General features: G+C 40.1%; 1 protein-coding gene across 13 annotated transcripts in view; it reads right to left on the bottom strand.

Moving 5' to 3' along the window:
- The window catches only part of CPEB3 (cytoplasmic polyadenylation element binding protein 3), a 170,744-nt gene that overhangs the window by 10,627 nt on the left and 147,542 nt on the right, over positions 1 to 12,575 (bottom strand). The window lies entirely within an intron of this gene.

Below are 12,575 nucleotides of genomic sequence, written 5' to 3'. Positions count from 1 at the left end.
TTTAAATTAGACTGAAAAACTAGATAATCAAGTTTGCTAAGACTTGCACATTAAATGCCAGTAATCAGAGTCAGTAAGACTCTGAATAAAGCCAAAAAATGGAAAGGGTGTGGCTTCTGGATTGCCACGGGGCACTCAGAGGCCGTTCCTGGTTCCTTCCAGGTGCACGAGGGACGCTTATTACTGGGAAGCTGCCTTCAAGCACCTCCTTGCAGCTGTTGATCCGAAAAGGAGAGGCTTGCCCCAAAGCTAAGACATACACCATGACTCAGAATGATCCACAAACAGACACGTAGTTTGGTCTCCACATCTCTCAGTCGGGCAGCAATTTTGACAATTTAAATCAACAAAGAGAAGTAGTTTCATGAAGGACATTGGTAGTTAGGCGGTCAAATGGATTCACTCGTTTGACTAATATTTATGGAGTGCCTAGTTCTTGTAAGCCGCCATAACTAAAACTGAAATACAATGGAGAACAAGATGCATTTCTTCCTTAAAATGATTTATGGTCTGACAGTGTTTCAGAGGCACTCCCAAACTATTTGTTTTCTCCATATCTTAATGCCACCTGTATTAATAATATGTGACGTTTTACTTCACTATCCAGATTAATTCCTTTTTTTCCCAATACACAGATAAATAACTATTAAAACAACAATGGGTTTCTCTGTTAACCACCTAAATCAACTGCAGTATCATTAAGCTTGACATTTTGGAGACTGGGAATCACATTACTGACTTTCACTACCATTAAAGTCAAATACTAGAGCCTTCCACAGAGCCAGTCCTCACTAAGCTGGCCCTCGGCTTCCGAGGGATGTGCAGGCACAGGAGATGAAAAGTTCCCACAGAGACACTTGGATTCACACCATGCCCAATGGAGACGGCCGTGTCCAAGGAGGCTGAGGCCTGTGTGTAATTAGTGACGAGCTGGCAACCGCTACACATAACGAGAGCTGATGTGGAACCCTGGACACGTGGTCGCAAGAAGATGAATAAAGGGAATCATATAGTTAGAATGAGACAAAGAGAAAGCCATATGTTAACAATCTGATCGCAATGCTGACATTGTTTCGTTTCTAACACGCTAGAGAAAATATTTCTCTCTGCAGTCATGTTGACATCAGTCAGAAAAATGACCTCCCAAAGTAAATAAAGCAATGACTAAAGAGCTCTCAGTGGAGAGAGGGGATACCCAGGGAAACCGCAGTCTTCGTGGGTAAAGAACTCCCTCTCCCTGGGCCTGAAAGGTTGTAGTAATGAGAAGGGAGGCATAAGCCAAGATCAGGGTCATGAATTACGTGCTAAAGGTTAGATAAAGGACACTAAAGATGGGTCCCTGCTTCAGTGTGCCTTTTGGTGATGGAAAAAAAACGAATGAAGTCTGTCAGATACCTAACCATTCCAAGGCAGGTGAGGTATGTTTCCAGGTGCCTGGAAATTGAATAGAAGCAAAGATTTCTGATAATGGAGTCAGGGTGGACAAATTGGAAAAAGAGGCCACATAAAGAGGTGTAATTTGGTGGAAATAAATGTAAAGGCTTGCCCAGAAGTCAGTAGGACATTTTTTATCATGTGGAGCAAATGCTTCCTGGAAAAATCATTTTATTTGGTGTGCTCACAGCTTTTAAACAATGCACCTTTAATCTTCTTGGCACATGTCAGAGACATCTATTCTAAAACCAAAGTGACCTCGTCACCATTCCCACTAAACATGGTGTCTTTACAGTTGCTAAAGCAGGTCACCTGCTGGCAGTGAATACGAAGATTATTTAAATATAAAATTTTTAGTGTTTCAACTGACTATGAGCTGGAATCCTGCTATTTAGAAAGCAGATGACAGATGCCCAGGAAATTAAAGCAGCAACGTGAGAAATAACTTTTGCTTAGCAACAAAATTATCTACAACCTCCCAGGTTTAGCAAACTCAGTTATTGAATTTAGAAGCAATGTGGGATAGATTAAAAATCACATAGGAGAAATGGTTTGGATTTTCTTTTCTTTTTACCTTTCCAAGGATAGGAATTACCATTTTTCCTATTTTGAAGTGCTAGGGGAAGAAAGATTTAAAAATCACCCTTTGCCTTTCCCACAGATGAGAATGTGCTTATGTACACAGATGCCATATGCTGATAGAGCGCAGAGAGGTCTGTGAGGGCTCTGTCTCACCGTAGGATAACTTATGTAAGGCCGGGCCCCTGACAATAGCCTGTATCATCTATAGATTCAACGTCATTTTGGATACTTGGGAGTGGGGCTGGAGTTTCTAGTAGCAGACGAGTGGGTCACGTGGAGAATGAAGGCTAAGAAAATCATTAGAAATCTGTGAAATTCATGACTGCCCTGGCCTCACCTTCCCGTCCCCACCCAGAGGGGCAGAGAGTCCTGGCTCCATTTAATGGCTGTTTCCCAACCTCGCAGGCTTCAGTTTCCTCTACCCTATGAGAGGTTTGGACCAGCTCTTCCAAATAAGAATAAGCATTCACCAAGATACTGCTAATTGACTGATACCACCAGCCTTCTGGGGTTAAAGACCTTGAATGTCTTACTGAGATAACTACTTCAAAAGGGGGGTGATGGTCTTTTTTTCATTAGTAGTCCCATAAACAGCCTCTATACTCCAATAAGAGCAGGAAAGAACACTTAATCGCTCTAAAGAGTTTTCATATTAAAAATGATTCCAATTCTAAGAGTGAAGACATAAAAAGAGAGAACAGGAGAGATCAGAGGTCAAGATGAGGAAGGAGAGACAGGAGAAAACGTTTCCATGCCATTTAGAGAAAAGGAATATCTTTCGCTCTTTCTTTAGACGACCCAAACTCCATTTCAAAAACTATTTCTAGACAAAGGCTCTAAGACCCCCAGTGCTTCAAAACAAGCTCAGGTAGGATTAGTTCCGACAATATTTGAATTCACTTCTGGGTGTTGCTTCCTCTCAAAGGGTCAAATCAAACACAGCCATCGCTGCAGCTGGGAAGCTTTCAAGCCAGATCAACGCAGGGGTCAGTAACAGCAGCAAAATGAAGGCTGGGTTGTGGGAGGTCCCAAGACTAAGGCAAACAGCAGACAGTCTGGGAACAGGTCATTAGAACCCCCACTTCTTTTGCTATTGAACCACCTTATATATTCCAGCTGCAGCCAGGGACAAAGTATAGAATTACCAGCACTTCTGTTAGTATGGTTACTGGGTCACATTAATCTTTACGCAGGCTGAAAATATAAAGTCTTTGGTAGTCTTTAGCTAAAATTCAGGCCTAATATGTTTCTAGAGAAGAGAGAAAAAAAACCGTTAAATATGTAAAGTATTTGAAGTGCTTGCAAAAAAACGTGCAATGGATAACATCTCATTAAATTTAAAAAAAAGGGTTATTCTAAAGAGTATGCTATTGAAAGCAAATATATGTGCTATGGCTTAGCTGTCACAATGTTCCTTAAATAAAAGTATCAGGAAGCCCCAGATTAGCTAACTGAAAGTCAGTCTCTCTGGTCCTACGCATTAAGCTAACACAAAGTAAAGGAAATATTGTTTGTCAATGGCATATTGATTTCAAAACGATTTTCCCTTCTTATATAGAGACTGATATGTTAGAAAGAGACAATACTCTCAAATAATCAAAATACAAAGAACTATAAATACTAAAGAGAACTTCAATCACATCTTTAATGCCCCCCATGTATATGCAGCTGCTGTTTCCCTGTCTCACCCCAACCCTCTATAGATAGAAAATACACACCCAGCAATCCCCCTTCTGGGTATTTATTCAAAAGAATTGAAATCAGGATCTCGAAGAGATATTTTCACTATTGTGTTCATTGCAACATTATTCACAATAGCCAAGCTTTGGAAGGAACCTAAATACCCACTGCTAGACGAATGGATAAAGAAAATATGGTATATGCATACAATGATGGAATATTATTCAGCCTTAAAAAAAGAAGGAAATTCTGTCACATGCAACAACATGGATGAACTTTAAGGACATTATGCTGAGTGAAATAAGCCAGACACAGGACAAATACTGCATTATTCCATTTATATGAAGTATCTAAAGCAGTCAAACTCACAGAAAGCACAAAGTAGACTGGTGGTTGCCAGGGTTTGGGGACAGAGGGAAGTGGGGGGCCACTGTTCAAAGGTTATAAAGCTTCCATCACACAAGATGAAAAACTTCTAGAGGTCTATACATCATTGTACTTATAGTTAATAATTACTGTAGACTGAGACATTTGTTAAGAGGACAGATTTCATGGGTTTTTTTTTTTTCACAATGAGAAAAAAAAGAAAAGAAAATACATGGTGGGTAGGACACACTTAGTAAAAAGGCACTGAGGAAGGGAAAAACAGTCAACTGCTTATTAAGCTTCTGAATTTGAGCATGAAAGAAGAAAAGAAGCTAGAAACAGTATTTTCTCAACTGGGCTCCCTAGAACATTATTCCCAAGAGATGGTGCATTTTAAAAGAGTTCATGATCAAAAACCTTGTGAAAAATTGAAGTGTCTCCTTCGTGGATCTTCATAATGAAGATTAGTATATAAAAGATTCTAAGAAGCACGAGAATAAAGCAACCTACTTAACTTTCTTGAAGGAAGCATTTTCCAAACTCATTTGACTTAGAAAAAAGATTTTTTTTTATAGAATAGATATTAAAATCCCAAGGGACTCATGCTTTATGAGAAACAATTTAGGAAAATGGTGGTTTAGGGGCCCTAATTTTAGGAACGGATCCCTGCGTACTGAGAGCTCCTCCTTCTAGTTCAAAAACTCAAATAACCAACCAACTTTATCCTTGCCTTGCCTGAAATATTTAACTCCTTTTATCATGCGGAATTTCAATAAGACTGTCTAATAAGCATCTTCCAGAAAAGTTCAAATATTAGCCATTCATGGTTTCGTGTAAATCAGTATGTTATCAGTCCCACTGTGTATTAACAGAGCTTTACAATTTTCAAAAGCATTTTCATTGACACATGTACACACATATCCTTCTTCCAGCTACGTAATAAGTGGTATAGTTAAGACTAAACCAGATTGGCAGATGCTAGTTTGGTATCTTTTCTACTAGTAAAAAGGTCTCCATGGGCTGCGTTGTCAGACTATAATCAACGTTTACCACATGATGCATATCAAATTATAAACATCTGACTTACAAATTTCTAGGGGACAACATGACCAAGTTGTGCTAAGCAATAGTTGTGTATGGGGGGAGGGTACCTCAAATTTTTATAAAGAAATTGTTCATATAAGTCATGATTTTGTTAGACTAAGGGAGATTCAACTGATTCTACCCCTACAAATCTTCTCAGAATCACACAGAGTAGACAAAAGGATAGACAAATGGCTATATAAAAAGATCACTCATTTTCTAATGATCTCATTTTTCACACTACAAAAATCTTTCATATGTAAGTGACCTAGACTTGAGTTATAAAGAAAACTGGATTTAGCAGAGCTTTCACATCTTAAGTGTTCATTTGGCATCACTTCTAAAAATATCATTAAAACAGACAGAATGAGTACAGGTGCCCTCTTTTGCCCTCTTTGTACTTAAATACTTTAAACTGTTCCAGTTTTTCACAGAAACACTGTTCAAAGGAATATAAGCAAAATTTAATCCTAACCTTCTACTGAATTTCAGGTTCAAAATCTTTTCATTATGAGAGAAAAAATACTGGTAAAAACACCTTTTCTAGACTAAAGGGAAAAAAACAAACCTCCTCTAATTCTTTAAGTGGAAAATGCATCCAGGTGTTTATATCTATAAAAGGAACTTAAGAATCTCTACATGTGTGTCTTAACTAACAGCCACGCAGAACATTGGTAGTTTGGCACCTATGTTAATTTCTTTCTTTTCTTCTTCTTCTTCTTTTTTATTTTTTAGTGTTAACTTCAATTATTTTATTATCCTTATACTAAGGATTCCCAGTGGAACTGAAAAGGTACTTTCAGAGGACAAAAAGAGGCAACAATTAGCCTTGGACATATGATTGGGAACAGCACAATTTAAATGGGCCAGGCTCGGCAATACAATCTACATCGGTATAGCCTAATAACTTTCCAAAGCACTTTATTGTTGATCTGTGCAAGAAGCCGTAAAATAGTTAGGCTTGTGTTCTTCCTATACTACGAGACAATAAAATGAAGCCTCTAAGAGATGAAGTAATTTGCCAAGGTCATACCATAACTGGGAGAAGAACTAGGAGTGTAGCTCAGATCTCCCTGTTCCCAAGGACACTTTTTCACTGTAGCATGGCTTCCTGGGTGGTGAGGATTGGAGTGAATGTAGGATGTATCCCCTCCTTACTTATGGTCACAATACATAAATGCCCCACCCTACTAGTGTTCCAGGGAGCCTCTGTTACCCACGAGATTGTATCACGTCTCATGTATGTCAAGGCAGAAGAAACGCTGAGAACCACAGCGCCTGGTATTACACAACCTTGATATTGTCATTATAGGGACAAATTATCAGTTGGCTCAGAACTGGTGAATATTAGCCATAAGATATGTATAATATATGCCTTAAAGGATTTATTTCAAGATGTTAACAGTTTTTCCTTGGAAGTAAACACTGAAGCATGAATTGCATTTGTGTTATTTGTTTATTTATTTATTTATTTTCCCCACTCCTTGGGTCATTTATAACATCAATGTTCTGTAACAAGGGTCACTATGACATTAAAAATGCCAAATATTTTCACTAATATTATACGTAAAAATTTACATATTTTATATATTTATATATACACACATATACACACACACACTCATACACACACATCCACATATATACCAGGGATGCCAAAAAAAGTACACATTTTAAGAGATGTTATCTATGTACTACTTTTCGAAGTTGAATTACAGTAGCAATGTGTAGTATGACGTTCGCTCAAAAGATGGCATTAACCAAATGAATGCTGGAGTCATTTATTGTATTACAATTTTAATACAGTTTTTCCCCTTTCTTAAAATGTGTACACATGTATGTATGTGTGTGCCAGGTCACTGGTTCACACTGACTTGAAAAAGGTTTTACATGAAGACAACATAAGAAAAGTGAAAATCAAAAGCAAAACAAAAAAAAAAAAGCACAGAAAAATTTCAAACTCATTTAGTTAACGCTCAAAACGACCTACAGACACACTAGAAAGTGCTGATAACAAACTCCAGGTGTATACTCCGTCCTGTGCAGAATATGTTCATCTGAAAAGTTATGTGAAATACTGAAAGGTACACAAAACTCACTAAGGGGCCTATAATCTAACTCAGGGGTTCCTAACCTGAGTCTGTAGGCAAAGGACTTCATGAAAGAAGTGGGTCTGTAGAAACTTTAGACCCTGGCTGTGCAGCAAAATTCAGGGAGTTCCATGAGCAGAGGCAGCTCTGTTCTTAATTGACAGTCTTAATTGTCTTAAGAGTCTCCAAACCTCTCCTAGACTCTCCTCTGTTGCAAATATAGGTCAATATAGGGACCAGGTCATGCCTAAGGTTAAGTCCAACTTTAATGTACTATAAGTGTCAAAGAACACTTTCTGATATTCTAAACAGCAAAACCTAAATTTCTTTATTACTCGAGTGTTCTTAACTAGGTAGAAAAGGAAAGCTGTGCAAAGTGCCCTTTGGTGGCCAGTTGGATACGCCAAAGGTTTGTATACAAGGGCTGTATACAGTCAACATTCATTCAAGAACTCATTCATCCATCCCAAAATAAATAATGTGTATCTAACTATGTGTCAAGTAGTAAGTATACAGTAACAGAATGAAAGACATATATTCATTGGCCTCATGGCTTGTATAGTCTAACAGAGTAATGGACACTAAACCAAGCATTGCTTCATTACAGAGGTTCTTTAATGACAAAGGAATGGTAGATGGTATTATGAAAATGATCTATGGGGTTGATATAAACGCCACTGAAGAAAGGATTCCTAGAAATATCACAATAAAATAAATATCACAAGCTGAGACCTGAAGGAAAAGTGGGTAATTGGCAGGCAGAGGAAACCGTATGCATAATGACCCTGGAAAGTAGAGAAAAAAAGCTAGTTGTGACTGGTTCAAGATGAGGGAGAGCTAAAGCAGAAGACGGATGTCACATGAAGGGCCATGCAGGCAATGTTAATTAAGAATTTTGACCTTTATCCTAAGGGCAGGGCAGGATAAAAAAGTTTAAAAGATTTAAACATCATCGAAAGGCTTAAAAGGAGGAAGGCATTATTTACATTATGACTTTTAAAAGATTGTTCTGGTTTTCATATCAAGAATGAATTGGTGATGGGCTAAAGTTGAACTGGGGAGACCAATGGGGAAGCTACTCTAGGTGTCCGGGTGAGAGATGAGAACGACGCACACCAGTGTCCTCGATAGACTTGCGTGGTGGCTTCTAGCCCTTACTCTCCCATTTATCATCCTAATTTATTCTACATGTTTACTGAGTGTCACCCATGTGCCGAGCACTCCTATTCAGACCTCTGGGCACAGGTGGCCAACCCAGATCATGGCAGCTCTGTAAGGAACTACCATTAAAAGCCCTTCCACTTCTGTTTGTCCTCCCATTGCTAGACAGACCGTGGCAAAAAGTGTGCTCACTCCATCCAGTCCTATATTCATGAGGGACCCTAATTATAGCTAAAGCAGGAGTCAGACGTTTGCCCCAACAGCCTGCGCTACCTTGTTCCTGTGACTTCAAAGAGTACAGGTTACATAAGTAGGATCCCTTCCCTATAATGAGATGAGTAAACTTACAAAGAATAAATGCAGTCCCCCCACGTGCACTGCGGCTATTGTTCAACTGATCCGCTTATTGCAGAGTTCAAGGCTGTACATTAAAACACCTCTTCCTGTGTTCTAAAATTGACTGTGGTGATGGTTGTGGAACTATGTAAATATACTGAGAACTACTGCCCCCCTTTTCTCCTGCCTCTCCCCCCACCCCACTGTGGTTCAAGCCGTTGTCTCTCAGTCTAGTTGTGTAGGACACAGCTGCCTGGCCCATGTTGGTATTATGAGCCTTGCGCTCACCGCCCTCTCCTTGGTCAGCCAGCTGCTCACAGCAGCTCACAGCAGCCCACGGGAGCTCGCAATGGTTGCCAGCCACTCACTGCCCAGCTCACGCCAACCTCCGGCTGATCACAATAGCCCAGCTCCAGGGAGAGAGCTGTTGTTCACAATCTTAGCTGTAGAGGGCGCAGCTCACTGGCCCATGTGAGAACCGAACCGGTGACCTGGCGTTAGGAGCTCGGCACTCCAACCACCTGAGCCACCGGGCCAGCCCAAACCACCTCTTTCTTAAAGATAATGACACAATGGATGAGTGAAACGACAGCAGAGACGGGAATGCCAAAGCTTCAGGGTTGACAGCTCCTATAAATGTTGCATAGTGACATACCTTATTTTATGCTCATAAAGCCAAAATGTCTCTAAGATGGTGAGAAGAAATCAAATCTATAAAGGTTGCATTCTCACCATAAACCACTGCATCTAAAGCTTAACCAAAGAGCAATAATGATGATGATGATGATAATAATAATAATAATAAAAACTCTAAAGAGATGTCTTTTTGGAAAAAATTTGGTTGGACACCAAAGAGGTAAAGGAAATATACCAGTCAAATTCTTCTTCATGTACCTCCCACAGTTTACCTGAGAGCACACACCTCAAACAGCTCTAGAACTTCCATGGTTCCAGGCACTGCTGTGCTGCAGGTGGCCCTCTCCCACTCTATAGGGGTCAAACAGTGAAAGGAGTAAGGGCTGCAAACAGGAAGCAACTGGCCTTAAAATTCCATCTAAAGTTTTTTTTTTAAATTCACTAATTCCATTGAATCTGCATTTATAATGATGCAGACAGCAGAGGAGGCCCCTCTGACCAGAAAGGTAGTGAAGGTTGATGCTATTTAAAATAGTCAAGGTCTCGGTTTAAAGGCAACTCTAGGCTGACACCCAAAGGAAGGAGAAAAAGACTATAGCATCTTGGAATTTGTAATAGCAAGGAAAAAGGATTATGGACACAGGTGAACACCTGCGCCTGTCTTTTAGGACATCAAGTTTCAAAATCTTAGCTAAGAGACGACTGCTAAAATCCTGGAGGGATTATTTAGGGAAGAAGGAACGCCTACGGACAGAAACGCTGTAGATAATCAAGAACATAGCTCCTGAGAAGGAAAAAGCACATTCCCTAAGGAAATAGTCATGTGATTATACACAACCTGAGCGCTCTGGGAAGCTCAAATTTAAGCTTTACGAGATAAATAAAAACGAAAGATAAATAAAAACGAAACTCGGAATGAACCTTAAAAGGCATCTATGAAGGGTGCAGTTAACAAGCTCAAAATGCCAGAGACGACACAAGAAGGGAATGTGGCTGGCTATGTTCAAAGCAAGAAATTAAGAAGAGGACAGAAGAATAGTTTGGGGGAAGGAAGTGTAATATTCACAGAATAGTGAAAAAGGAGTCCAACTCAAGATGGAGGCTGGTTTCCATCTTTCATACTGAAAAAAAGAAAAAACCTGGTCTCCATATTGGTCAGAGCAAATAAAGAGCGTGACGATGGGGCAGGGGAGGGAAGGGACTCTGCCACTTTTAATGATTTCCAAGTCTCCCACTTAGACGACACTCATCCCAGGGCACTAAAGGACAGGACAGGTCCCTTTTAGACACCACGTGGCTGGAGGTGGCATTCTTGTGACCACAACAGTCCCACTATGCGTGTGTACAGTGCGTGACATTGTGTATACTGCTTTCTTGTTCATATCTCTTCTGGGCTTCTCAACAATGTGGTGGAATACACAAGGCTATTCCTACTGCCCTCATTATACACTGACACTCAGAATTTAAGTGACCCGCCCAAAGTCACACAGCCCACGAGGAACAAAACCAGCTCTAGACCCAGCAATCTGACTCTGGCCCAGAACTGTTTTCACTAACCAGTGTACCTTTTCACTACAAAAATTCGTGATATTAACGACATCAGTATTACGTGCATTTGTAGCAAGATGAACACTGTAAACCAGCAAGTGCTAGTTAATGATCTACCCAACTGCCATCCAGCTCTGGCTGTTCAACCCTCAAACCCCATTCAATCCTTAGACGTCCCCTGGAGGGAGTTACAGAGGAGGACCGGAGGCTCCTGGCATTACCTAATTTGCTTGGGTTCACCAGTGACTAGTGCAGCAAAGGTTTAAATGTGCTGGAATCTGTTCGAACTCCAAACTCCATACTCTTCCCATTACAACTGGCTGCTAGCCTGAATGTCAATCAAGGACTACTCTACTACTCTAACATATGGAAGGCATGCGTAAGCCAAATATGGTGAGTAGCAAACAGTCAATGGCTTTCCTGAGTCCTGAAAAGTTTAAAGTCCCAAATACATTTTCATAGCATGGCCTATGATTATGCTAACAAACCAAATTTTTTTTGACTTAGTTTTAAGACTTACGGGAAGAAATACTAAGGGTCTGAGCACAGCAGGGGTGACAATAGGGGTAGGCAAGAAAACAAATAGTATCTGAATGCACTGTGATTCTTAAAGAGGCTTAAAATTACCATAATCCTCCGAGTACTTCCCTCCACTAAAGAGGCGTCCAAAAGATTGTCAGGATGGGAGCAAAAGGAAGATAGAAGCATGAGGAAATGGAACCTTCTTTTACCATCTCTAGGACCTACCTCCTGCACAGTCTGAAGTTCTGGCTTCAGAGGGGAACAAAGAAAGCTACTTCCACACAGGTGAGCGCCTAAGCCTCTTCAGGTTAAGTGTCCTGCTGGGGACACCAGCGGCGATGGGTGCGGTAGCAGTCTAAATGGAATGCAATCTGGTGTCTGACTCACAAAGGTAACAGGCAGAAGGAAATCCACCACACGAGCATCAGGAGTTAAGAGAGCCCTTCAAGGAGCACCATTTGTCCATTTGACAAAGGTTTATCGAGCACCTGTAGCTACATATCAAGCAATGGGTACGCCATGGGAATGGAGTGAGACAGAGCTTACACAGTCTGTGGGGGGATTACTGTTACAAAAGGGGGAACTCAGGATGCTCAAAAACTAGGAATGGAGTCAAATCTTTATCACCCCTCTGAGTTTCCAATAATTCAAAAAGTGTTTCAAAATTCTGAAAAAGGTTTATTCATTTTAATTTAAAAAACCAACCAGCCAACACTACTCATTTTGAATAAGCCAAGTGATGTAGCAAATAGGTTGTTCATTTTAAGCCCTGGCTTTTATAATTTGATCAGATATATCTCAATAAAAACATAATCTTACTGAATATTAAAAAACAACAACCCATCACTAATGGATACTTCACCTCCTAAGAAATTTAAACCTGCTACACAAAACTAGTCAAAATTGACCACAGAGTGTAGGTGAAATTTTATCACAGAACGTATTTACTACTTTATTTATTCTAGTCCAGTGTATCCCCCGCAAGAATATCCTTTGCTGGAAATGTTAAGACCATTGCACAACTGCATAGGGAGTGGTCCAGACTTGATGCTATTCTCCTACTTGCTCTTTTAATCTATTAACATAGGTTCCAGATTAACACCTAGCAGCTCCTATCCCTACCCGCAAGCTTCCAAA

Source organism: Rhinolophus hipposideros (genome assembly GCF_964194185.1).
Source record: "Rhinolophus hipposideros genome assembly, chromosome: 15".
Lineage (NCBI taxonomy): Eukaryota > Metazoa > Chordata > Mammalia > Chiroptera > Rhinolophidae > Rhinolophus > Rhinolophus hipposideros.
Note: the sequence above shows the minus strand (reverse complement) of the source record. Positions and strands in the feature narration are given on the sequence as shown.